This window comes from Taudactylus pleione, unplaced genomic scaffold (genome assembly GCF_031769625.1).
Source record: "Taudactylus pleione unplaced genomic scaffold, aTauple2 ptg000398l, whole genome shotgun sequence".
NCBI lineage: Eukaryota > Metazoa > Chordata > Amphibia > Anura > Myobatrachidae > Taudactylus > Taudactylus pleione.
In genome coordinates, this window is record NW_028284800.1 from 137,252 (window position 1) to 162,793 (window position 25,542).

The window sequence follows — 25,542 nt, forward strand, 5'->3', positions numbered from 1 at the left end:
TTGGGCAACCCTGGTGATGTTCAGCTAGAAAAAACAAGTTATTACTATCATTTTGGTAGCTTCCATAACCAATAAAATGCTTGTAACACACCTACTTTCAACCATACTGTAGTTAATGGAAACCTTGATTTCTTCCCCCCTCAGCTTGTGTATAATTTACTTGTGCAGTTACCCATTCTGCTGTATGTAGTATTTTAGCTAAGCAACCTTTGTACTCGGAACCTCTCACTGTAACTAAAGAATTAATGCAAATACTGACATACTCAATTTACTGGTGCCCCCCCTGCCCTGAGGCTGATGCATGCTAGGGGAATGCTGGGTGGGTCGGCTCAGCAGGTAGGAGGATCACTGCAGCTCAGTCTGAGCTCAGGTTACAGGTTTTAGGCAGCTGTGTCTCTTCTGCAGGTGGCGGGGACACTATTGGTCCTGACAGAGAGAGAGACAACTTGAAGATTAGAAATTATCTTCACTGTCACCAAGGTAAGAATTCATACGATGGTAGTGAATACATTTCAATTGCAGAGAGCTCTATGCATTATAATTAAAGCAGAAGTCACCCTTCCCTCTGGGCTCTGGGCACCTCTGTTACACCTGTCACCTGTCTTGTTATTTCCTGGATGAAATTATTGTTTTGCATAAATATTAATTTTCAAGTACAGTATATAACATGAATTTTCCTGACTGCAGTTGTGTCAGTGACTATGTATCATCAAAGTTTTGAGACTCTCCAAGTATTTGAGAATCAGTGTTAGATAATTAAGCTATCAATAAAAAGCGTTTTTACTTTGTGGACAGCATAGGTACGGTATAAATATACATTTCTGGCACTGTAGGTGCTCAGCTGTACATAAGCAACAACGGGCAACTCCCTATGTGACTGTACACTGAAGTATGGAACCGCCTCTATGCTTCTAACCTAGGAGACGTATATCCTTAGGGCAGATTCCTCATACAGACGTGTATGTTATGTCGTTGTCCTCTGTTACTGGGCGGCATTACTAGGAGATTTACAGGGAAATTATACATTACTTTAAGGCACAGGATTTATCAGGACTTCATGTGGTTGTTGCAGTGCTGTCACTTTACAAACATTGCAGAGCATTGCCCCTAGTTATCACAATAAGGGGCATATGTATCAAAGCTTGATGTGAGATACAATTGTGAAAAAATATATATCACCAACCAATCAGCTCCAAACAATCATTTCTTAAACACAGCCTGCAAAATGTAAGTTAGAAGCTGATTGGTTGGTGATATATATCTCACAATTTTATCTCACATCAAGCTTTGATACATATGCCCCTATATTCTCTGTACTCATATTTTAAATTACAGTACTATCTAGAAATAGACTAAAGAGTATCTTGTAATAAAACGAGGTTACTGTCACCCCAGGTTTTGTGATGACTACAGTAGACTCCATTGTATGACACTGCAGTACTTATTCTGTCGTTTCTGGAATGCGGGCACGTACTTATTAGTGCAAGCAGCCCATTAGGCAAAAAAAAAAAAAAACTTTGCTGGCACCAAGCTGACCGGCCCACACTAACCTCGTTTTTACAAGGTCGGAGGCATGCATTCTCACATTTCCATGTGATCTAGAAGGCAATTTGCAGAAATCAGACAATTTAGTGACATTTCCTGTGTCATAGAACACATATTCTTCATTGAGAATTTATTATAGCTAATTTCTCTGGATTTTGGTACATTGCATTGTCTGATTTTGCTTAATTGGAATGTTAATAAAGAGCACCTGTTGCATACACAGTGGGGTCAGCAAGTTTCTAGGCTGAGCAATAATCAAGAGAATGCAGCCTGTTAATTCAAGACAAACTACAGTGACACTATAGAGACGTTAGTAAACATTTTGATGTCCCATATGAGAAGGATCACTGGTCCCCTCCCCATCTTGGTAGAAATGATAGAGCAACCTGGAGGGCAAACAACAGAAGGTGTACTCCCTTTACACCAACTCCCTGGACATAAAGCCGGCCCTGGACATAGGCCATATAGGCTAATGCCATGGGAGCCATTGCTACAGAGGGGCGCCCAGTAGACACTGTGGCCTGCCCCATGGCTGTCTTAACAGCAATGTAGGCCCCTGGGCAAAGCAATGCACTGGGGCCCCTATTAAACAATCTTCTGCCCGGGCGAGGGAGGGGGGGTGTTGGCTATCGGCAGAAAAACAGAAGTCATTTACAGGAAAAGTCACAGTCTGAACATGTACAGTACAACAAATTTCCTATGCAGTGCCCTCAGTAGGGCCCCTTATACAGTGCCCACAGTAGTAGTCCCCCCTATGCAGTGGCTCTAGTAGTCCCCACTATGCATTGCCCCCAGTAGTAACCCCCCTATGCATTGCCCCCAGTAGTGCCGCTTATACAGTGCCCACAGTAGTAGTTCCCCTATGCAGTGGCCCTAGTAGTCCACACTATGCATTGCCCCAGTAGTAACCCCCCTATGCATTGCCCCCCAGTAGTAGTCTCCCCTATGCAGTGCCCCCAGTAGTACTCCCCCCTATGCAGTGCCCCCAGTAGTAATCCCACATATGCATTGCCCCCAGTAGTAATCCCACATATGCAGTGCCCCAGTAGTAATCCCCCCTATGCAGTGCCCCCAGTAGTAATCCCCCCTATGCAGTGCCCACAGTAGTAATCCCCCCTATGCATTGCCCCAGTAGAAATCCCCCCTATCCAGTGCCCCCAGTAGTAGTCCCCCTATTCAGTGCCCCCAGTAGTAATCGCCCCTGTGCAGTACCCCCAGTAGTAATCCCCCCTATGCAGTGCCGCCAGTAGTAATCCCCCCTATGCATTGCCCCCAGTAGTAGACCCCCATACAGTGCCCCCAATAGCGGCCACCCGCCCCATACAGTGCCCCCAGTAGCGCCTCCCCCTACCTACAGTACATATGTTGCCCAGAACAATGATATAATATGGTGGCTGTGTCACATCATTGTTCTGGGCAGCATACACACAGTGTATATGCTGCCCAGAACAATGATATGACACAGCCACCATATAGTACACAAGAGAGCCTGCTTATTGGTGCCATCTATTCTAGCCTGGGAGTGGAGAATGCAACATCCATTCCCAAATCCAAACCCTAATGAAGGACGCAATGCCAATGCCCCCACACCAAAGGCTGCAATTTAAGGGGCACCAACTAAAATCTTTCTTAGGGCACCAAATTGGTCAGGGCCGTTTCTGCCTGGATATGTCTTTCTTCTCACTGTGGCTTTTAGTGCACGTTAGGACACTATGGGCTCTATTTATCAACATTATTTTTACTAAAATAAAGTGAAAAAGGGTGTTTTCACACCCTTTTCACATTATTTTAATATCACCTACAGTTATTACAGGGCAATTGGAGTAGAATTCGTAAAATTCTACTCCAACCCCTAAGTATCACTTATTTTTAGTAAAGCAGATCGTATTTCCCATAATTGTAATGGGAAATGTGATCCAACCAGAGTTACTAAAAATAAAATGTGAAAAAATACCGGGGAAAGCCCTGTGATAATAACGCCACCTGGAGGTGGCGTTATCCAGGGTCTCCCCCAGTTACCGGCCTCCTGCCCTGCTCTAACGGGGAGAGCAGAGCCGGGAGTCGGTCCCAATAATCAGCCGTGTGGTCTAAACAGACCGCAAGCTGATTACTGTAAAAAAAAAGAAAAAAAAAAAATAGTAAAAAAAAAAATTTACTTACCTGACTCCTGGGACCGGTGATCGGGCCTCCGGTGATGACTCCCCTCCGGTCAGCTGATCTCCCATAGTGCACTGCTGCCCGGTCATCAGGTGATCGGGCCCCAGTGCAGTATGGGAGATCACCTGACCGGAGGAATGGAGAACATCACCGGAGGCCCGGAGCATGCAGGTAAGTGCTATTAATGGAGAGGGGGGTCGCGGGGGGGTCCGTGATCGTGGGGGCGGGGCTTAGCACCAGGGGGCAGGGCTTAGCGCGGGGGGTAGCAGCGGCAACTGGTCGGCGCATGCGCGGGCACTTAATCACGGTATTTTTTGCGAAAATACCGTGATAAGGCTCCGAAGGGGATTTTCAGGGACAGAGCTTTATCGCAAGCTCTGTCCCTGTAAGGGATTTGTAGTAAATCCCTGTGATATTGTCTGAACTCGGTAATATCACACTACAATACGCATTCAATATGCGGATTGTAGTAAATAGAGCCCTATGGGCTCTATTTATTAACATTATTTTTACTAAAATAAAGTGAAAAAGGGTGTTTTCACACCCTTTTCACATTATTTTAGTATCACCTATAGGGGGAAATGTATTAATGGCAAAATGCGGTAAAACCCCCGAAAATGCAGTTTTCGGGGGTTTTACCGCATTCCCCGTATGTATTAAGCAGCAGAATGCGCTGCATTCTGCTGCTTCGCGTCGCTAGGTAACGCCACCTTCAGGTGGCGTTACCCAATAGAAGCCTATGGGCTTCTTAGCGCGACGCTCGGGGCTGGGAGGGATCCGATCGGATCCCTCCCATGAGTCCCCGCGGCCCGCGGCCTTCTGCGCATGCGCAGAAGGACTTCTGGGTGTTCAACCCGGAAGTCCCTCTGCCCGGCAGCATCGCAAAGGACAGCTTTCATCGAGAGAGCTGTCCTTTGCGAAATCCTTGGTACATACCGCGGTAATGAACCGCGGTATGTACGCGAAGTCGGGGGGGATGTACCGCAATGGCGATGTCGCCGTTAATACATCTCCCCCACAGTTACTAAAGGGCAATTGGAGTAGAATTCGTAAAATTCTACTCCAACCCCTAAGTATCACTTATTTTTAGTAATCAGATCGCATTTCCCATGATTGTAATGGGAAATTTGATCCGACCAGAGTTACTAAAAATAAATTGTGAAAAAATATCGGGGAAAGCCCTGTGATAATAACGTCACCTGGAGGTGGCGTTATCCAGGGTCTCCCCCGGTTACCGGGCTCCTACTCTGCTCTAACGAGGAGAGCAGAGCCGGGAGTCGGTCCCAGTAATCAGCTGTGTGGTCTAAACAGACCGCAAGCTGATTACTGTAAAGAAAAGAAAAAAAAAATATCAAATTTTTTTTTACTTACCTGACTCCAGGGACCGGTGATCGGGGCTCCGGGTGATGTCCTCCCTCCGGTCAGCTGGTCTCCCATAGTGCACTGCGGCCCGGTCATCAGGTGACTGGGTCCCAGTGCAGTATGGGATATCACCTGACCGGACGGATGGAGAACATCACCGGAGGCCCAGAGCATACAGGTAAGTGCTATTAAGGAAGGGGGGTCGCGGTGGGGGAGGAGGGGAGTTGTGGGGGGTCCGCGATCACGGGGGGCGGGGCTTAGCGCCAGGGGCAGAGCTTAGCCTCGGGGGAGGTTAGCAGCGGCGGCCGGTCGGCGCATGCGCGGGCACTTTGTCACTGTATTTTTTGAGAAAATACCGTGACTAGTGTGCGGAGGGGATTCGCAGGGACAGAGCTTTATCGCAAGCTCTGTCCCTGCAAGGGATTTGTAGTAAATCCCTGTGATATTGCCTGAATTCGCAATGCGAATTCAGTCGATAATATCACACTACAGTCTGCATTCAATATGCGGATTGTAGTAAATAGAGCCCTTTAGGTGAACTGAGGCCAGGCAAACTGCTTGATTGAGCAGGAGATCGACAATCATAATGTCAACATTCAGCATGTCGACACAAGTATGTTATTTATATTTTTGAAGTGCCAGGACAGCCCTTGTGGTAAAGGGGTGTCCTGGTGAAGAGATTTCAAACATCTTTCATATTTGCGAAAGATCTTTGAATGCTCTGCGCATGCACTAATTAGCAGGGCCGTAACTAGGGTAGTGCGACCAGTGCCATGGCACAGGGCACCGCAGGGCAGGGAGCTCTGTTTGGGCCTGTGAATTTTCTGTTTATTATCATTCTCACTTATAGCTTCTTCTTACTTTATCCCCAGCATCTCCTGGTCTCCCCTACCTCTTCCCTGGCCCTTCCTTATGAGGCCATGGCCCCTTTCCAGGTGCCTTATCTTATGTCCCTATCTACAAAAAGGGGGGGGGGCGGGGGTGCCAATGCTCTCCCTGGCACAGGATACCAAAAAGCCTAATTACGGCTCTGCTAATTATGGTCGATGGAGCTGGCCGTGGGGTGCAAAGAAGAGGGAGCTGATGGGGGAACTGTAGCCGATGGGGGAGTGGAAAACACAGAGCCGGCTGGGGTAGCGGAGAAAGGCTTTTCTCTATTATTTTCTACAGGTAAGGACATATAACGCCATCTAGATATAGAGTTATGGTTCTCAAAAAAGACAACAGAAGCATTGCTTCTCTCATCTATATAAATACCATTCCTGCACAGCCCTATTATATCCAATGGGGCTGTAGGAATGTGACATGAGAAATGAAAAGACAGACAAATCAGTGCCGTCTCCGCACTTTTCATGGAACTAAAAAGAGAGAAAACAAAAGTATAGCTTTCCGAAGATAAGCCATTTTTGTTTATTAAATAGACCCTTTGGGCCAAATGTAATAGGCCAAATGTAATAGGGTGAGAGTTTAGAAAATGTGAGAGTTTAGCAGTAAGCTCTCACACTTTTTAAACTTGGCCAATGTAAGTCTGAGAACAGGCAAACCCTCATGTATTTAGGGGCCTATTCATCAACACTAAAATAAAGTTTTTAAGGACATTTTCCTTAAATAACGTTATTTTGGTATTCATGAACAGACTTAGCACAGGAGATATCACAGATATCTCCTTGCTAAGTTCCCCTGCGTTAATTTCCACACTCCCCATACATTAGTATGGAGATGTGGAAATTGTGGTATTCATAAAATTCCGAAAATTATGAATTTTCGGAATTTGATGCAGTTACTATTCGCCACTGTGAGGTGGCGAATAACAGAATCGACTTACCTTTATCCGCATGTGCAGGTCCCCCGACGAGTCCCTCCGGCGCTCTGCTCCGTCCTCAGGCTCCGGAGGCTGGTCGGACATGTGTGCTCCCCAGCAGAGCACAAGAAAGTTTAGAAAAAAAAAAAAACTTTTTTTTTTTTTTCTAATCTGTCATGTGGTCTGCTGGGAAACCACATGACAGACCAGCAAGATGGAGCCGGAGGCTGCTGCGCGGACAGGTAAATGCAGGACAGGGGGGAGGTGAGCGGAGGGGGGAGGGGGGGTACACAAACTTAACGCATCTGTAGGCAGTGCTGCGCATGCGCTGGTTTTACAGATGTAACAGCACATGCGCAGCACTGTTTCCAGATGCAATAAGGTAGTGTAGGCAGGGAAAAGTATCTATTTCCCGAAAAGCTGTCATCGCAAAAATGACAGCTTTTCGGAATAGATACTTATGGAGAGGTGGAATGATGAATTCCACCTATAATTAGGTAAAACTCCATGCGAGTTCTAAACCTAATTATCTCTAGAGAATTTTTAAGTTTAATGAATAGGCCCCTCAGTCTCAAAAAACTCTCACGATTTAAATTCTCCTCCAGATGTTTTCCCATTTTGAAGATAAAACTCGACCAATGTGAGCGGTTATTGCTAAACTCTCACATGTTCTAAACTCTCACCCTGTTACATTTGTCTCTTTAGGTTTTCATTACTTTTCAGAAAAGGCAGATCTACCAACATTGTGGGGGAGATGTATCAAACCATCGAGAGAGATAAAGTGGGTACGTTGGCCACAGCAAGCATTCAGCTTCTGTCATTTATCTAGAACAGTAATAAAATTACATAAGCTGATTGGTTGCTATGAGCAACTTCTCCAGTTTATCACTCTCTAAGGTTTGGTAAATATCCCTCTCTTGCGGGATGTACTAAAGGAAAAATGCGGTAAAAATAGTTTTCTGTGTTTTTACTGCATGTTTGTATGTACTAAGCCCCGGCCACCCTATTATCGGTGTGGAGGGTAACGCCAGAAAAACCTGGTGTTACCCTATAGAAGCTTATGGGCTTTTTATCGCCCCCGACGCTTCGCCGCCCAGCAATGGCCCCCACTCACCTGACTCTCCATGGTCGCTGGCCGTGCTCCTCCAGGTACCTCCGCCTCCTCCTCCTCCTAATCTTCTTCCGGGTGCAGGGAGGAGGAGGAGGAGTCTGGGGCTTCCTGCATAGGTCACCAGCAGGAAGTTCCCGGGGCTCGGAGGGGGTAGGGTCCCACGGAGACCCCTTCACCCGGCGTTGGTTGCTTCGCAAAGGGCAGCTTTTATCGCAAGAGCTGTCCTTTGTGATACTAATCGCATATGTTAGTACATATGTGACTAGTTAGTACATATGTGACTGGCGGAAGGGTCACCGCAACCTTAGTACATCCCGCCCTCTGTGTGATACTGAATCAGTATAGGGGGGCATGTTCATATTATGGAAACGGCAGGTCAGGCGCTAAAAAGTGTTATGCTGCCCCTGATCTCCATCTTGTGTCCTATAATCACCATTTCCTTCGCTCATGCACCAGCGAAAGTTCTATGCAGCATCCATTAACCTCTCAACTGCCAGTGAGATTTGGACAATGCTGTCCCTAGCGTGACTGCAGGACAGAGCCTTGAAATCCGGACTGTCCCTCTGAAGTCAGGACGGTTGAGAGGTATGGAAAAGGTAGCAACCCTAGGAAGACTAGGTACACAAACTGTCTTTTAGGGCATATGAAATATCAGGAAGAGATAGAAGTGAAACAAGCTGAAATACAATGAGTTAAAATTCAGCAAAATCCATACATTCAGTTGCACTGTTTAGTTTCTTCTCTGCTAATCCTAGCAACCAAATAATCTACAGTGCTTTGTAATATGTCATAGACTCTCCCCATATACAAGTGATGAAACAGGACTGTGTAATAGCACTACGTATCATATATTGATATATGCAGACTTTTGTACGAGCTGCCATGGAAGTATTGTGTCCACACCCAACTGAGCTTGGCAAAGTCAGCTTGACATATTTTTAAACAAATAGAATTTCTCCTCCTCCTGCCTTGCTGTGGTGACTGCTGTCATGATGTTTCAGGAGGTAGAACTATAAGTCATAGTAAATTCACCTAAAGTTAATTCATAAACGTATAAAGAGGATTGTTCAGAAGTTATCCTTTCTAACACAAATATTAGTTAGTGCCTGTTTGCGACTGTTGCTCAGTGTTTACTGAGGTGTGCCGAGCTTAGTAACGGAGATGTACTAAGCTCTGAGAAGTGATAAAGTGGTGAGTGAAAAGCTGTCATGTCACAGGCTATGTTTGAAAAATGACAGTTGCATACCTCCCAACTTTTGGAGATGGGAAGGAGGGACAGGGCGCGCGCTTCCGAAAAAGGGGCGGGGCTTCCAGAAAGGGGCGAGGTCAAATGAAAATGGGGCGGAGCCTCGCGGCTTCCTCCCGTTTTCGTCACTATAGGGGGCGTGCCCAGCACTCTCCGAGATGCTGGGCAGCCCCCAGGCTCTCCCTACGCTAGTGAACAGATGCCGTGCGATGCGCACGGCATCTGTTCACCTTCTGCACACCCGCTGCTCTGCTAGGCAGAGCAGCGGGTGTGCTCTCCCCAACTTCCCCCCCACCGCGGGACACTGCGGCCCGCGGGCGGGACAGCGGGACAGTCCCATAAAAACGGGACTGTCCCGCTGGAAGCGGGACAGTTGGGAGGTATGCAGTTAGGAGCTGATTGGTCAGTCATTTATCACTCTCCACTTTATCACTTTCCAGAGCTTAGTACATCTGCCCTTTGCGTCCATGTTGTGGCTGTTAAACAGTTCACTCAAGTGTCCGGGGGTTCTCCAGTGGCGTAACTAAGTCGGGTCCATAGGTCCAGTTTCAGGAGGAACCCAGTGCCACAGACCCTGTCCCCAAGACATATCCCGCCCAATACTTGCTCCTGTGATGCCATCTTTTCAGCAATGTATTAAAATATTGCCGGCCAGTGGCATCCCACCCCGTGGTGACACCCGATGCGGGGAGGGATGCCATGCGCGTGGCGTGCTGCCGAAAAGGGGGCTTGACCTCGGGGAAGGGAGTGTGGTCTCGGGGAAGAGGCTTGACCTCGCGGACCAAACCCCGGCCAGTGGTTATCATTGGGGTGGTGGGGGTTGCCGGAGGTGCGGGCAATGCCGGCTCCATCACTGTGACAGGAGCCGAGTGCTGCACTTAATGCTACAGTGCAGCATCCAGCTCCTGTCACTAAGGGGGAGCCTGCATCTTGGCCTGCACTCCCTTGTGACGCCACTGTTGACTGCACATCACATAGCAAGCACTCTGGCACTGTGACAGAGGGGCCTATTCATCAACACTAAATTAACGTTTTTAAGGACATTTTCCTTAAATAACGTTATTTTAGTATTCATGAAGCCACTTAGCAAGGACATATCAGTGATATCTCCTGTGCTAAGTCCCCTGCGTTAATTTCCACACTCCCCATACATTAGTATGGGTATATGGAAATTATGGTATTCATCAAATTCCAAAAATTATGTATTTTCGGAATTTGATGGAGTTATTATTCGTCCCTGTGAGGTGGCGAATAGCAGGTAACACTTACCTGCTTCCAGCTGGACAGGTCCCCCAGTGTCTTCCTCCGGCGGTCTGGTGCGTCCTCTGGCTCCGAAGGCTGGTCGGACACTGTGTTCTCCCAGCAGAACACAACAAAGATTAGAAAAAAAAAACAACTTATTTTTTTTCTAACCTGTACTGTGGTGTGCTAGGAGACCATGTGACAGACCAGCAGGACGGAGCCGGAGGCTGCTGCGCGGACAGGTAAGTGCTGAAGGGGGGGGGAGGTGAGCGGGGGGGATGGGGGGCAGGTGAGCGGAGGGGGACACAAATTTACCGCATGTGTAGGCAGTGCTGCGCATGCGCTGGGTTAACGAATGTAACAGCGCATGCGCAGCACTGCTTCCAGCTGCGATTAGTTAGTGTAGACAGGGATAACTATCTATTTCCTGAAAAGCTGTCATCGCAAAAATGACAGCTTTTCGGAATACATAGTTATAGGGAGGAGGAATGATGAATTCCTCTGGTAATTAGGTAGAACTCCATGCGAGTTCTAAACCTAATTACCTCCCGGGAAAGTTTAGTGTTTTATGAATAGGCCCCAAAGTCATTGCACTTGTCCCATCATTCCAAATATATCACTGGATAGATGGCGCAATGGGAGCAAATATAGGGGGGCATTGACACTTACTACCGGCACCAATGTGAGGGACTCCCCTCATCTCTGGTGTGTCCGTTTGATTCGAGGTCTCCCAGACAGATAATATGCAGATATGACTATACTTGCCTACTCTCCCAGAACGTTCAAGAGACTCCCCGAATCTCTGGTCACTCTCCTGGACGTCTAGAAATGTGAGCAAGCCTCTCGGCTGCCCTGGCGGATTGATGACACAATAATGCCGGTAAGCACGACATTGTAGAGTGAAGGGTTAAGGCATAATGACGCAAATGCAGTGTCACTCCCCTTACACCGCCCACTTGGCTGTGCACCCCTCTCCGTCTCACCCCTCCCTCCGCATCGTCTAATCTGCTTACCTGACTGCCCCCTCCCGGAGGAGCCTGCAGAATATTCGGCAGGTATGTACATTACTATAACACTCTATAATTCATTAATTAGTCTCAGCGCCTAATTTTCACTTGCTGGGAAATTCCCCAAACTCTCCTGCCGCAGAATAATATGAGGTGTTTCTTACCTCATAGAGCTAATAAGTAATAAAGAAGAAAAAGGAATTCTGTGCTGAAGAGTATGGTTTAAATCAACATATGATTTTATTATTAACACATGTTAATCTGTATGTACATATTATAAAAGATAAAAATAATAAAAAATGTAAATTAAAAAAATAACAAATGACTAGTGCAAATTATCCATATAATAACAGTTACAATTATTGAGATAAGTCAAACACTGTATGTATGAATAGTAGCATTGGAATCGGTATGATTTACCGCTGGACGCCTGTCCGGCGGTTGGAATCCCGGCAGCGGCTGCCCGACATGGGTGAAAATCCCGATTGTCCCAAAGGTAAGTATTCAATAACCTAATTCCCTCCTTAGGGGTGCCTAACCCTAACCTTCCCCCAGTGCCTAACCCTAATCCCCCACCTAAGTGCCTAAACCTAACCCCCCCTTCCCTGCCGCCTAAACCTAAGTCCCCCGGGGGAGGGTGCCTAACCCTTTGTCCACCCAGGGGGTGCTTAACCCCAACCCTCCCTCCCCCTAGCCTAACCCTAACCTCCCGGGGGGTGCCTAACCCTACTCCCCCCCAGGAGCCCTAAACCTAATACTCCCCCCCACCGCGGCTGTCCGTGCTCGGCGCCCAGCATCACTTTGATCGGGATGCCGGGCGCCGGTCTCCCGGTGTCGGTAAAATGACAGGCGTCTAGATTTAGACGCCTGTCATTTAACTCTCGCTGGGATAAAGCAGTCATGAAGCCAGCTGTCAGGATTAGGTCTGCCGGCTTCCCGACTGCATACCGTAGCATTAAGTTGTCGCAGTAGGCAACTACATAGGTTCTGGAATATATCAAAAATTTGTCTGATTCTTACACTTAAGAAAATCCCCAAAAAACCCTGATGTGTATATCAGTATTATTTTATGACTATAAACACTAGTCAGTTTTAAGATACCACAATATTACCTACGGTGTAAGGGCAGATGGATAAATGTCCCCAGATCACAGGAACCGAGAGTTCCAACAGCGTATTCAGGGTCTCCATCGGATAAGAGGGGCGTCCCTCTCACAAGTCAGCAATACCCGAGTCTGTGTCTGGCTTGGTGGAGAATCCTAGACCTCTGTTGATGGCAGTAAGGCTTATTCGCAAAAGCCACTCCTGGGTCACGCTTCTCACGCCAATGTGTACAGCTCTCTGTCAGCCACGATATCCGACTTGGATATAAGGAGGTCGCGGTGTTCAGAAGATATTTGTCAGGAACAACAACGCGTTTCGGTCACTCCTGTGACCTTTTTCAAGAAGAACTACAAGTCATAAAATAAGACTGATATACACACCGTTTTTTGGGGGACTTTCTTAAGTGTATGAATCAGACTAATTTTTATATATATTCCGGAATCTATGTAGTTGCCTACTGCGACAACTTAATGCTACTTTTCATACATACAGTGTTTGACTTATCTCAATAATTGTAGCTGTTATTATATGGATAATTTGCACTAGTCATTTGTTGGTTTTTATATTTTAATTTTTTTATTATTTTTATCTTTTATAATATGTACATACAGATTAACATGTGTTAATAATACAATGATATGTAGATTTAAACCATACAGTCCAGCGCAGAATTTCTTTTTTCTTCTTTTTTCCATTACTATAACACATCAGAGTGTGGGAGAATTGTACAATGATCCTGTCACTGGTCTCTCTGATGGAGTGGTAGAATGTTCCTGTGTATTGCCACCTTAACACCAGCACGAAAGTCGCTGTCAAATATGCTACCGCAAATAAATTATTTCTCAACAATACAGTACAAGGGGTCTATTCAGGGCCAGACTACAGTTTGTGGGGGTCCCAGGGCAACTAACTTGTGCGGTCATTTACCAGTAAAATTATCAAAATTATATTCAGTGCCTGGTAATTTTAATTAAAAAGTATAATGTGTGTTGCATTGTATTTGCTTCCACATATATCAAATTGTATTACACACTTGATACACACTTATCACTATACACAGGTCACACTGATATATCCAGGGCCGGATTAAGGGGGGGGGGGAGTAGACAGGGGCGATCGTCCCTGGGCCCTAGTGACACCTGTTCCCGGATTGAGGCTCATTGCCGCGATTCGCTATTAATGTATGCAGCAGCGCAGAGCGACTCCCGAGTCTTCTCACCGGCGCCACGTGACACATTACATCCGCGACGCCGATGAGAGGACCAGGGAGCAGCTCTGCCGGGAGGAGGTCACACCCGCACACCGGCTCTAAGGTCAGCGGCAGAGGCTTTGGGGGTGGGAGGGCAGAAGCCTTAAGTGGAGGGGGGGAGGAAGCTCCGTGTGGCTGGAAAGGGCCCCCGCAATTTAGTTGCCCTGGGGCCCCCACAAGACTTAATCTGGCCCTGGATATATCACACACCTAATATGCCCTGATCACTATACACAGATCACATTCATATATCACACTCCTGATATACACTGATAACTATACAAAGGTCACCCTGGTATCACACAACCGATACACACTGATTACTATTAGGGGTGAGCGGGTTCGGATTTCCCCCCCGAGCCCCCCCGATCCGAGGCAGATCCGAGTCAGGCTCGACTTTTCCCGCCTGACTCGGATCTGAAATCGAGGCAAAACGTCATCATCCCGCCTTCCGAGTCTCGTGGGTTTTGGATCCTATATAAGGTACCCGCGTCTGCGCCATTTTCTCACTAGGGCTGGCTGGGCTGTGTAGTGTAGTGTAGTGTAGTGCAGAGTAGTGTTGTGCTGTGCTGTGCTGTGCTGCGCTGTGCTGCTGTTGTCCACTACTTCAAAGTCCATAGAGGCTGGCTGTGTTGTGCTGTGCTGCTGTTGTTAATAGGGGCTGTGTCCACTACTTCAAAGTCCATAGGGGCTGGCTGGACTGTGTTGTGCAGTCAGTTCTCCATAGGGGCTGTGTCCACTCCAAAGTCCTGTGCAGTGTCCCAGTCCTAAAGGGGTGCTGTAGCATTGTCCAGGGGGTGCTCTGTCCATCAGGGGTGCTCCCCCCAAGTGCTAAAAAAATAATATTTTTTGTGTGCTTGTGAATTGTGTGCGCAGTAGCCGCACGTGCATCAACAAAGTAGTGCCAAGCGTGCGCCTGTGTCATAAGTAAAGGGCCGGCTGGCTTGACCGTTAAAGGGTGCTGTAACCCCCAAAGTACACTCCAGTCCAAACCAAAAAAAAATTTATTTTCTGTGTTTGTGAATTGTGTGCGCAGTAGCCGCACGTGCATCAACAAAGTAGTGCCAAGCGTGCGCCTGTGTCATAAGTAAAGGGCCGGCTGGCTTGACCGTTAAAGGGTGCTGTAACCCCCAAAGTACACTCCAGTCCAAACCAAAAAAAAATTATTTTCTGTGTTTGTGACTTGTGTGCACTGTGGCTGCACGTGCATCAACAAAGGAGCAGCGCCAAGCGTGCGCCTGTGTCCCATAAGTAAAGAGCCGGCTGGCTCGTTTCTTAAAGGGTGGTGTAACCCACAAAGTGCACTACTCTACAGCAAAAATAAAAAAATATTTTCTGTGTTTGTGTGCGCTTTAGCCGCACGTATATATCAATATAACATAAATGGAGGACCAAACTTTCTCTGATAAAAATAAAATAGGGAAAGATCAAGAACCACTTCCTCCTAGTGCTGTTGCTGCTGCTGGGAGTTGTTCATCATCCCAGAGAGGAAGTAGGAACATCACTACTTTTACTAAACAATTGACCCTCCAACAGTCCCTAGCGATGAGGATGAAGTACGACAGCAGTCATCCTGAAGCAAAACGTATAACTGAGGCCTTGACTGCTATGTTGGTGTTAGATGTGCGTCCGGTATCCGCCATTAGTGCAGTGGGATTTAGACAATTGATGGAGGTAGTGTGTCCCCGGTTCCAAATCCCGTCTAGATTCCACCTGCATCCTCAAAGCAGCAGCGACAAGCGTGCGTCTGTCTGTTAAAGGGTGGTGACACCCTCAAAGTGTGCTACACAAACAATAAAAATATTCTTCTTCTTTTTTCTGTCTTTGTGAAATGTGTGGGCTGTAGCCGCACCTGCATCCTTAAAGCAGCAGCGACAAGCGTGCGTCTGTCTGTTAAAGGGTGGTTACACCCTCAAAGTGTGCTACACAAACAATAAAAATATTGTTCTTTTTTTTCTGTCTTTGTGAAATGTGTGGGCTGTAGCCACACCTGCATCCTTAAAGCAGCAGCGACAAGCGTGCGTCTGTCTGTTAAAGGGTGGTGTAACCCTCAAAGTGCGCTCCACAAACAATAAAAATATTCTTCTTTTTTTTTCTGTCTTTGTGAAATGTGTGGGCTGTAGCCGCACTTGCATCCTCAAAGCAGCAGCGACAAGCGTGCGTCTGTCTGTTAAAGGGTGGTGTAACCCTCAAAGTGCTCCAAAAAATAAATAACTATTTTTTTAATGTGTTTGTGACTTGTGTGCGATGTAGCCGCACGTGCATCAACATAGTAGCAGCGCCAAGCGTGCGCCTGTGTCATAAGTCAAGGGCTGGTTTGGACATCTGGTCCGGACTGAAGGACGTGCCAACAATTTCTGACAAGTCTACTGTCACTGCATATGATACTGTCCTCAAAGCAGCAGCGACAAGCGTGCGTCTGTCTGTTAAAGGGTGGTGACACCCTCAAAGTGTGCTACACAAACAATAAAAATATTGTTCTTTTTTTTTCTGTCTTTGTGAAATGTGTGGGCTGTAGCCACACTTGCATCCTCAAAGCAGCAGCGACAAGCGTCTGTCTGTTAAAGGGTGGTGTAACTCTCAAAGTGCTCCAAAAAATAAAAAACTATTTTTTTCATGTGTTTGTGACTTGTGTGCAATGTAGCCGCACTTGCATCCTCAAAGCAGCAGCGACAAGCGTGCGTCTGTCTGTTAAAGGGTGGTGACACCCTCAAAGTGTGCTACACAAACAATAAAAATATTCTTCTTCTTTTTTCTGTCTTTGTGAATTGTGTGGGCTGTAGCCGCACTTGCATCCTCAAAACAGCAGCGACAAGCGTGCGTCTGTCTGTTAAAGGGTGGTGTAACCCTCAAAGTGCGCTCCACAAACAATAAAAATATTCTTCTTTTTTTTTCTGTCTTTGTGAATTGTGTGGGCTGTAGCCGCACTTGCATCCTCAAAGCAGCAGCGACAAGCGTGCGTCCGTCTGTTAAAGGATTACATCGGTGACAGCATCCAAGTAGGCATGTCAGACAGTCCGTACCTGTACTGGCAGGAAAAAGAAGCAATTTGGAGGTCCCTGTACAAACTGGCTCTATTTTACCTGAGTTGCCCCCCCTCCAGTGTGTACTCCGAAAGAGTGTTTAGTGCAGCCGGGAACCTTGTCAGTGAAAGGCGTAGGAGGTTGCTTCCACAAAATGTGGAGAAGATGATGTTCATAAAATGAATTATCAACTCTTCCAGGGAGACCAGCCTCCAGAACGTACAGAGGGACCTGTGGTTGTGGATTCCAGCGGGGACGAATTAATACTCTGTGAGGATGAGGATGTACACAACACTGAAGAGGGTGAGGAATCGGTGGATGAGGAGGATGAGGACGACATCTTGCCTCCGTAGAGCCAGTTTGTGCAGGGACAGATTAATTGCCAGCTTGTTTTGTGGGGGCCCAAACGAACCAATCATTTCAGCCACAGTCGTGTGGCAGACCCTGGCGCTGAAATGTTTGGTTTGTTAAAGTGTGCATGTTCTGTTTATACAACATAAGGGTGGGTGGGAGGGCCCAAGGACAATTCCATCTTGCACCTCTTTTTTTTCTTTGCATTATGTATAGTTTGGGGCCTAGTTTTTCAAACAGCCATCCTGTCTGCCACTGCAGTGCATACTTGCCGACAATCAGCTCCAGCCTTTCGGGAGGGAGCTGATTGTCGGCTAATAGCAGGGGGCGGGGCCGGCCTTTGGGGGCGGAGCCGGGGGTGGGGGCGGCCATTTGGTGGCACACTGGGGACGGGGGCGGGGACGCACGATCGCGTCATCGTGACTCCGCCCCCTCTTCACAATGCTCTTATTTTCAGCATTGCGAAGCAGGGGGCGGGGCCACGATGATGCGATTCTGCACGAATCGCGTCACCGGGCCCCCCACTGCGGGGGTTTCCGTTTGTTTCAGGGGGGAGGTTGGGAGGGTCAAAAGCTTCCGGGAGGCTTGCCTGCCTTTCCGGGGGGCCGGGAGCGGCTCCCGAAAATCGGGAGGCTCCCGGCCAAATCGGGAGGGTAGGCAAGCCTGCTGCAGTGTCACTCCTAGATGGACCACGTGTTTGTGCCGCCCACTCGTATCTCTTAGCATAGTCATCCAGCTACCTCGGTGCAACCTTTTGGACATAAAAACACTATTGTGAGGTGTGAGGTGTTCAGAATAGACTGGAAATGAGTGGTAATTAAGGTTATTGAGGTTAATAATAGCATAGGAGCAGAAAAACTTACAAATTCTGTGATTTTAGCTGTTTTTATGCTTTTTTTCAAAAAAATACAGATCCAAAACCCAGAACCCAAAACACGGAAGGGTGGTTTTGGCAAAACCAATCCAGATCCAAAACACGAAGAAAGATCCAGATCCAAAACCAAAACACAAAACACGAAAAGTGGCCGGTGCACACCCCTAATTACTATACACATGTCACACTAATATCACACATCTGATATGCCCTGATAACTATACACAGATCACACTGATATATCACGCTCCTGATATGCTCTGATCACTATACAAATCACACTAATATCACACACCTGATATGCCCTGATCACTATACACAGATCACACTGATATATCACACTTCTGATACACACTGATAACTATACACAGGTCATCCTGATATTACACACCTGATATGCTCTGATCACTGGGGGTCATTCAGACCCGCTCGCAAGGAAAGGACGCTCGCAGGCGGGTCGATGCTGTGCGCATGCGCGAGACCCGGCGAGCGACGAGGAATACGTCGCTCGGGGTCTCACACCAAAGGGGGCGTGCTGTCGATGGTGAGTGACAGCACGCCCCCTTTGGTGGGCGTGCTGGGGGCGTGGCTGCCAGACGGAGGCGTTCCCATGGGAACGCCTACCGTCTGAATTCGGCCCCACTGACATCAGTAATGATGTCAGTGGGAATGATTTTGGCTCTGGGTCTCGTCGCAAGCCCGATGGTCGCGATGGTCTTGACCATCGCGACCATCTTTTTGGCCGCTCGCATATGCTGTGGATGGTCACCCACAGCTTTGCGAGCGGCCAAGAGGCTGCTCCATTTTCAGGTAGGAGGGCACTGATTCAGAGCGAGCGCTCTGGTCAGAGCGTTCGGCACTGAATCAGGCCCACTATACACAGATCACACTGATATATCACTCTCCTGATACACATTGAGTACTATACACGTCACACTAATATCACACGTCAGATATGCTCTGATAGCTATACACAGATCACACTGATATATCACACTCCTGAGCATACAGTACTTGCCTACCCTATGTGGTCGGGAGCCTCCCGAAAATTGGGTGCCGCTCCCGGCCTCCTGGGAAGCCAGGCAATCTGCCCGGCTGCCGTCCACCCCTCCTATCCCCTGGCAATTACCTTTGAAACCCCCACAGCGGGGGGAGGCCAGTGACGCATATTTGGGGGCGGGGCCAAAATTACGCGATCGAGTGGCCCTGCCCACAAATATTCATAATGTGGCCAGCCCCGCCTCCTTGTGCTGACCACGCCCCCATTCATGCCGATTTGGCTGCTCCCTCCCGGAAGGGGCAGCCAGAAAGTCAGCAAGCCTGCTCCTGAGGCACACTGTGACTGAGGCCCTGATTCAGAGCCGGAGGCTCTGACAGAGCGTTCGCTCTGAATCAGGGCCGGCCTCCTGGTTTTTTAGAGCGGCCTCCTGGCCGCTCGCATAGCTGCTGTGGGTGACCACCCAGAGCTATAGCGAGTGGCCAGGAAGATGGTCACGATGGTCAAGACCATCGCGACCATCGGGCTTGCGATGAGACCCTTGTGGTAGGGTCTTGTTGCCGCAAGCCCCAGAGAGATTTCGGCTCTGACAGAGCCGAAAACTCTCCCACTGACATCACTCGTGCGCGGCATCCATTCACTGACGGAAGAGGGCTGGGGGAAGCCCAGCCAGTGACGGATTGCTGGGCTTTACCCCCAGCCTGACGTTATTTGGAGGCGTGCCAAATAATGGAGCCTCCCTGTGGCGCCGGGGTTAGGAGGGCTGGAGGAGGCGGAACTGGTTCCGTCTACCATTCCGGCCCACTTTAACCCCTAGTGAGTGTGGGGGCCCTTGATGTGTGGGGGCTCACCCTGTCGCCCCTCCCCTTTAATCCGGCCCTGCACACAGATATCACACACACATAGGCATGCACAGCAGCCGGCACAGGGGATTCCGCTTCGGCACTTCCCCCTCTGCCGGGTCATGGTCTACCCTGTCCCCCTCTCCCCCTGGGACATACACTGCCCAGGCGAGTAGTCTATGTCCCGGTGGGAAGGGAGGACAGGGTAAACCATGACCCAGCAGAGGCGGAAGTGCCAAAGCGGAATCCCCTGTGCCGGCTGCTGTGCATGCCTATGCACACACATAACACACATTGATCCACCATGCACAGATCACACTGGGTCTCATTCAGACCCGCTCGCGAGTGCAGGACACTCGCAAGAGGGTCGATGGTACCCAAATGCTCATGTGCACGACGGAGGGAGCTCCGTCGTGCACATGCGCGAGACCCGGATAGCGACAGCCAAGCTGTCGCTCCGGGTCTCACACCAAAGGGGGCATGCTGTCGATGGTGATTGACAGCACGCCCCCTTTGGTGGGCGTGCCGGGGGCGTGGCTGATAGACGGAGGCATTCCCATGGGAACGCCTACCGTGTGGGGCCGGCTCCACTGACATCACTAGTGATGTCAGTGGGAGTGATTTTGGCTCTGATAGAGCCAAAATCACTTCAGGGCTTGCGGCAGCGAGACCCTACCGCAGGGTCTCGTCGCAAGCACGATGGTCGCGATGGTCTTGACCATCGCGACCATCATCATGGACGCTCGCATAAGCTGTGGGTGGTAACCCACAGCTATGCGAGCGTCCAAAAGGCCGCTCCAAATTTAACTAGGACGGCCCTGATTCAGAGCGAGCGCTCTGGTCAGAGCGTCCGGCTCTGAATCAGGGCCACTGATCATTATACACAGAGCACACTGACATCACAAACCTGATACATGCAGGGCAGTATGCATATACCTACTATAAAAATATATAATAATTTAGCCTGTGATGAGTAGACTACTTGGGATTATAGTTTAACAAAATTCAACCCTCAAACAGTGGAATGTACAAATGAATTTAAAGGGTTGTAAAACAACCTGAATTATTGCACTATGCTATGTTTATACTTTACTAGCGAATGCAAAGGTGGGTGTGACTGCATATATACAGGTCAGAGATAAGCCCAGGACCTTTCAACATTTGTGACATACTTGCCAACTCTCCCTCATTGTCAGGGAGATCCCCTGAAATAGCAGCAATCTCCCTGTCTCCCTGAAAAGGCTAGCAATCTCCCTAACTGCACCTTAACCCCATAATGTAGCTGATCTAGATTTTTATATATATATATATATATATATATATATATATATATCAATGTCGTAATCGTGCAGTCTTTTGCCTGTCTTCTAGTGGATGGGCACCTTAAGAGTTGGGAGGGGCGTGTCCAAACTGACATCTAAATTGCAGTGTAATAATAAAGCTGTCCATCATTTGTGGTCTACATGCAAAAGCAGCCAGTATTTGCCCTGCATGCGAACATAATAACTGTATATCCAGACCTTGCAGTGCAACATAGTTTGTACAGGTACAAAGTTACTTGCTACTGTATGTAAGCTAGCTACACACTGTCAGATTTTTTTTAATCGGGACGAGGAACAGGGCGATTTTCTGGAAAATTGAAAGCCCCAATATCTGTGCTACACATTATGCAATTTTTCCATAGAAGATAGCAAGTTGTCACCACACCACACTGATTATGCATATGTCCAGCCACAAGGATGATAACATAGTGACAGGAGAACATAGGGAATATGGGCAGACACACTGCTCGATGTCGGGAATTTGAGGCCGAGATTTTCGTTCTTGACCGACCGATCAGGTAATGGAAGGAATTAGTTTGTGGATGTTTTCTAACCGTTTTATCAGTGATACGCTGAAACGATCGTTCATACACAGTATACAATAAATCAGGCCGATCATCCGATTATGCGGCCCAATAATTGTATAGTGTGTAGGTGGCTTTAGTCTATTCCCAACTATGAATCAGGCCCTATGGCATCTATATCAGGAATATTGTGTATTTGTTCACCTCACCTACAAACTCTTGGAATAAGCTTGCTCCAGGTCCTCAATAGCAGGGAGTGTCCGCTGTGTGTGTTTATACTGTATGTGTGGCCACAGAAAACTATTCTTCTTCATAGTGGCAGGAGATGACATTTATCAAACCATTCACAGTATAGTATAGGATGACAATAGTGCAGCAAACAATGAGGCTCGTGTCTTTTATGTGGGTTCAACGCATACAGTACTTACCTCCTTATTACTTTCCTCTCCATGAGAAGCCCAGAGAGGAGAGGCAGGTGAGAGGTGATGGGGGCGGTGCCGGACTATTTGCGTCGTTAGGCCCAGCCCTCTCGCAGCAAAATGTCTCAAATTGCGCAGCGTCAGTAGTAACCACACATATATAGCAGAGATGACTGAAGGCTAAACAGATTTCTTTAAAATTAATAAAAGAAAATGTAATTTAAAGGAGATGCACACCTGTTACTTAAAGCCAAGAGCCAGCATTCTCCCTGCGATCTACAGAGCACTGGAGACCCCCATCAGTCTGAATTTAGCTCTATTGCAGTTATAAGAATGGGTAATAAGCCCTCAGGTAATAATGCTCTGGCATAAGGCTTTACAATATCTGTCGCTCCATTGAAACTTGGGCCAACCCTATGGCAGGTGCAGATTTGCCGTCTGAAGGCCCGATGTAACAACATAACATAACTCCATTAGCACTCGCAAAAGTGTCATCCATTCAGTATTCAACAAACAGCGGTAATCTAAGAATACCGCTGTTTGTCACTGCATGGCTCTCGCATGACTGTTTCACCTGGCAATGGGTACCCAGCAGCAACCTTTCTGGCAGCAACAAAGCCTTCCAGACACTGCCGGGTCCCCGCTGGGTGAAACAGTCATGGGCAGACCGGCCGTTGCATGGTGTCATCTGCATATTGTGGAAGGAGACACTATTTATTCCTCTCCGTCTCCATTCTTCAATACATATTCTACCCTGGCGGATTAATGAGAACCAGGGGTGTAACTAGAATGTTGTGGGCCCCATAGCAAAATTTTAAAGGTCCCCTCCAACTCAGGTCTCAACCAGAATTATACGTATATATATAATATATATATATATATATATATATATATATATGTAAATGTAATAATATGTATATACAAATATTATTTATTTTTTTATTTACAAATATGTATATATATATATATATATATATAATGCTATAATTCACATATATACACACATGCATATTTATTTATTCACATTTTTTGAATGCTGATCAGCAGCAGACAGCAGGACTGAGCCTGCCTGACACCTCTCTGGAGGATCAGCAGACCCGCCAAGAGCCACACCCCGGTAAAAAAGGGGCATGGCCTAATCGTGGAAACCGTGGCCACGCCACCTTAGTTTTAAAATTAGTTTTGCAGGCGGCGCTGCGCGCTGGCGAGGGGGTCGCAGTGAGCTGTGGGCAGTGAGCTTCTTAGCAGCTGCGAGCAGTCCCCTAGTGCAGCCCAGCACACAGCTGCTGTGATGTAAAAGGGGGGGGGAGCGGTGCCGGTTCTGGGCCCCCGCCCGGCCCCTCCAGCAAGCCCGGGCCTGGGTAATTAGTACCCGCTTCCCCCCCCTCTCGGCGCCCCTGAGGATCAGTCACTCACCCGGCCTTCACGAAGCTCAGCTCACTGGTCTTGGAGTTTGGACAAGGCTGCTTCTCAGCATGGCGCAGACCGGTAAAGGGGCAGTACCTATGTGACGCCATTCTTTGTGACGGCAAATAGGAGACGCAGACACAGTAAGTATGTAGGCGGCGCAGGGAAGGCTATAGATTCTTGTATAGATGCCTTCCACTGTCAGTGTCACAGTAATAGATGCCGGTGTTTGATTCGCGGGCAGCGGTCGTGGGTGGCGGGGCCTTGGGTGGCCACTGTCAGGCCACTGCACCCCCTGCACCCTCTATAGTTACGCCACTGATGAGAACATATAAATCACGAAAGGGTGAAGGATTGACTATTGTTTGAAATATGTGGAGGAAGATCTAATGTGGAGAAGTTATAAAATGTGAAGCAGTGTGGATGAAAAATAATCCATATCATTATTTACAACGGAACGTAACTTTTTATCTATACTTCATTTACCTGGGCCTCATTTGTTTTAAATTTGTAAGCACTGGAGGGAGGACCACCTTCACGTTTATTGGTTTAGGTATTCAGAGACCGGCTATAATTTAAGCTTCTAAAACAGACAAGTGGTGATGTTGCCCAAAGCAACCAATCAGATCATTTCTCTATAGCATTATAGAAAAATAATACATGGAATCTGATTGGTTGCTATGGGCAACATCACCACTTATACCCCCAGCGGTGTGTCCTACCCCAGGAGAACAGAAACAGACTGATCTACCTAAGGATATAATCAAATACACAATTAAAATGTCTGTGATAGGTATTTTGAAAGCCCCTTTAAATATGGTTTTGGCTAAAGTAAATATTAGCATTTAATGATTTTATTTTTAAATTGCATAAATGCAGCATGATGAAAGCAGAAGGAAATGTGTCTTTGTCCCACAAATTAGTGGGCTGCTGAAAGATTGTTATCATTTAATTGTTGCCACACTGACTTTTCTGGAATAAACCAGCAAAGAAAGGGTTGCAGTGGATCTCAGTCTTGTGTCCTGGCTTTAATTACGCTGTAATGTCACATGACAGGAAATGTTCCATAACTGGTTTGTTGTATGTACCTGTTTGGAATAAACTGACAGCGAGCCTCTGGGGACTGTATTTCACAGCATCTATAATATATCTTTTAGAGTAACAGATACATAATGTCAGTAAATTCCATCTGTCACACATAAAAAGATTATTAAAAACCTATTGGCTGATGGTTACTCTATGTGTGCATCAGGGATAATAACAAAACTAAACTGTACTGAAATAAAGATACGGAGACAAACAGATGGGTCCTGCTACATCTTTGCTACAAACATGCGCACACATCACGCCATACGATTACCCGCAGCAGCATACGCTATGGTGTGCACTGCAATTGGACCATGCATTCCTATGACGGTGCGGGTGAGAACGCAGTGCACTTATCCGCGTGCACACGCCTCGCGCCATGCGCAGCAAAGATGTAGCAGGACACATCTGTAGAGTTGGCAAAAAAATAACTGTTGGCTATTTATTGAAATGGTAAATAAAATAACTATATGGTGTAAGAAGTTAAAGGATAGTATGGTTGCAAAGAAAGAACGGCTACAATCAGCCCAATCCAAAAGCACTATAACCAGCAGTACCAGCAATGTAGCTGAGTACCGCCCTAGTTGCACAGAAAAACCTCAATAAACGAAACAGAAGGTATCCACTCAGGCCTCTGTCAGGCTGGTGCATTAGACATAAACAGTCTACAAAGGTGAGCGCAGCTAAAACTGCAACAAATCCAACATAATACAAATTCAACACCGGGACTGGTGACCTACCGTCATTTCCGCCTAAAATAGCCAACATAAAAACAATAAATCAGAAACACACAACTAGGGAGGGAACCTGATAAGTTATCTTGTTGGCTACTCATATAATAAACAAGCTACGTTTAATTTGGTATATAGGGCC

General features: G+C 47.4%; 1 protein-coding gene across 1 annotated transcript in view; it reads left to right on the plus strand.

The window, feature by feature from the left end:
• Positions 1-368: 368 nt before the first annotated feature.
• The window catches only part of VILL (villin like), a 122,549-nt gene continuing 97,375 nt past the window's right edge, over positions 369-25,542 (plus strand). The window contains exon 1 of the mRNA XM_088446418.1: positions 369-480. The gene's annotated coding sequence lies outside the window, so the exon portion shown is untranslated. The remainder of the gene's footprint in view (positions 481-25,542) is intronic.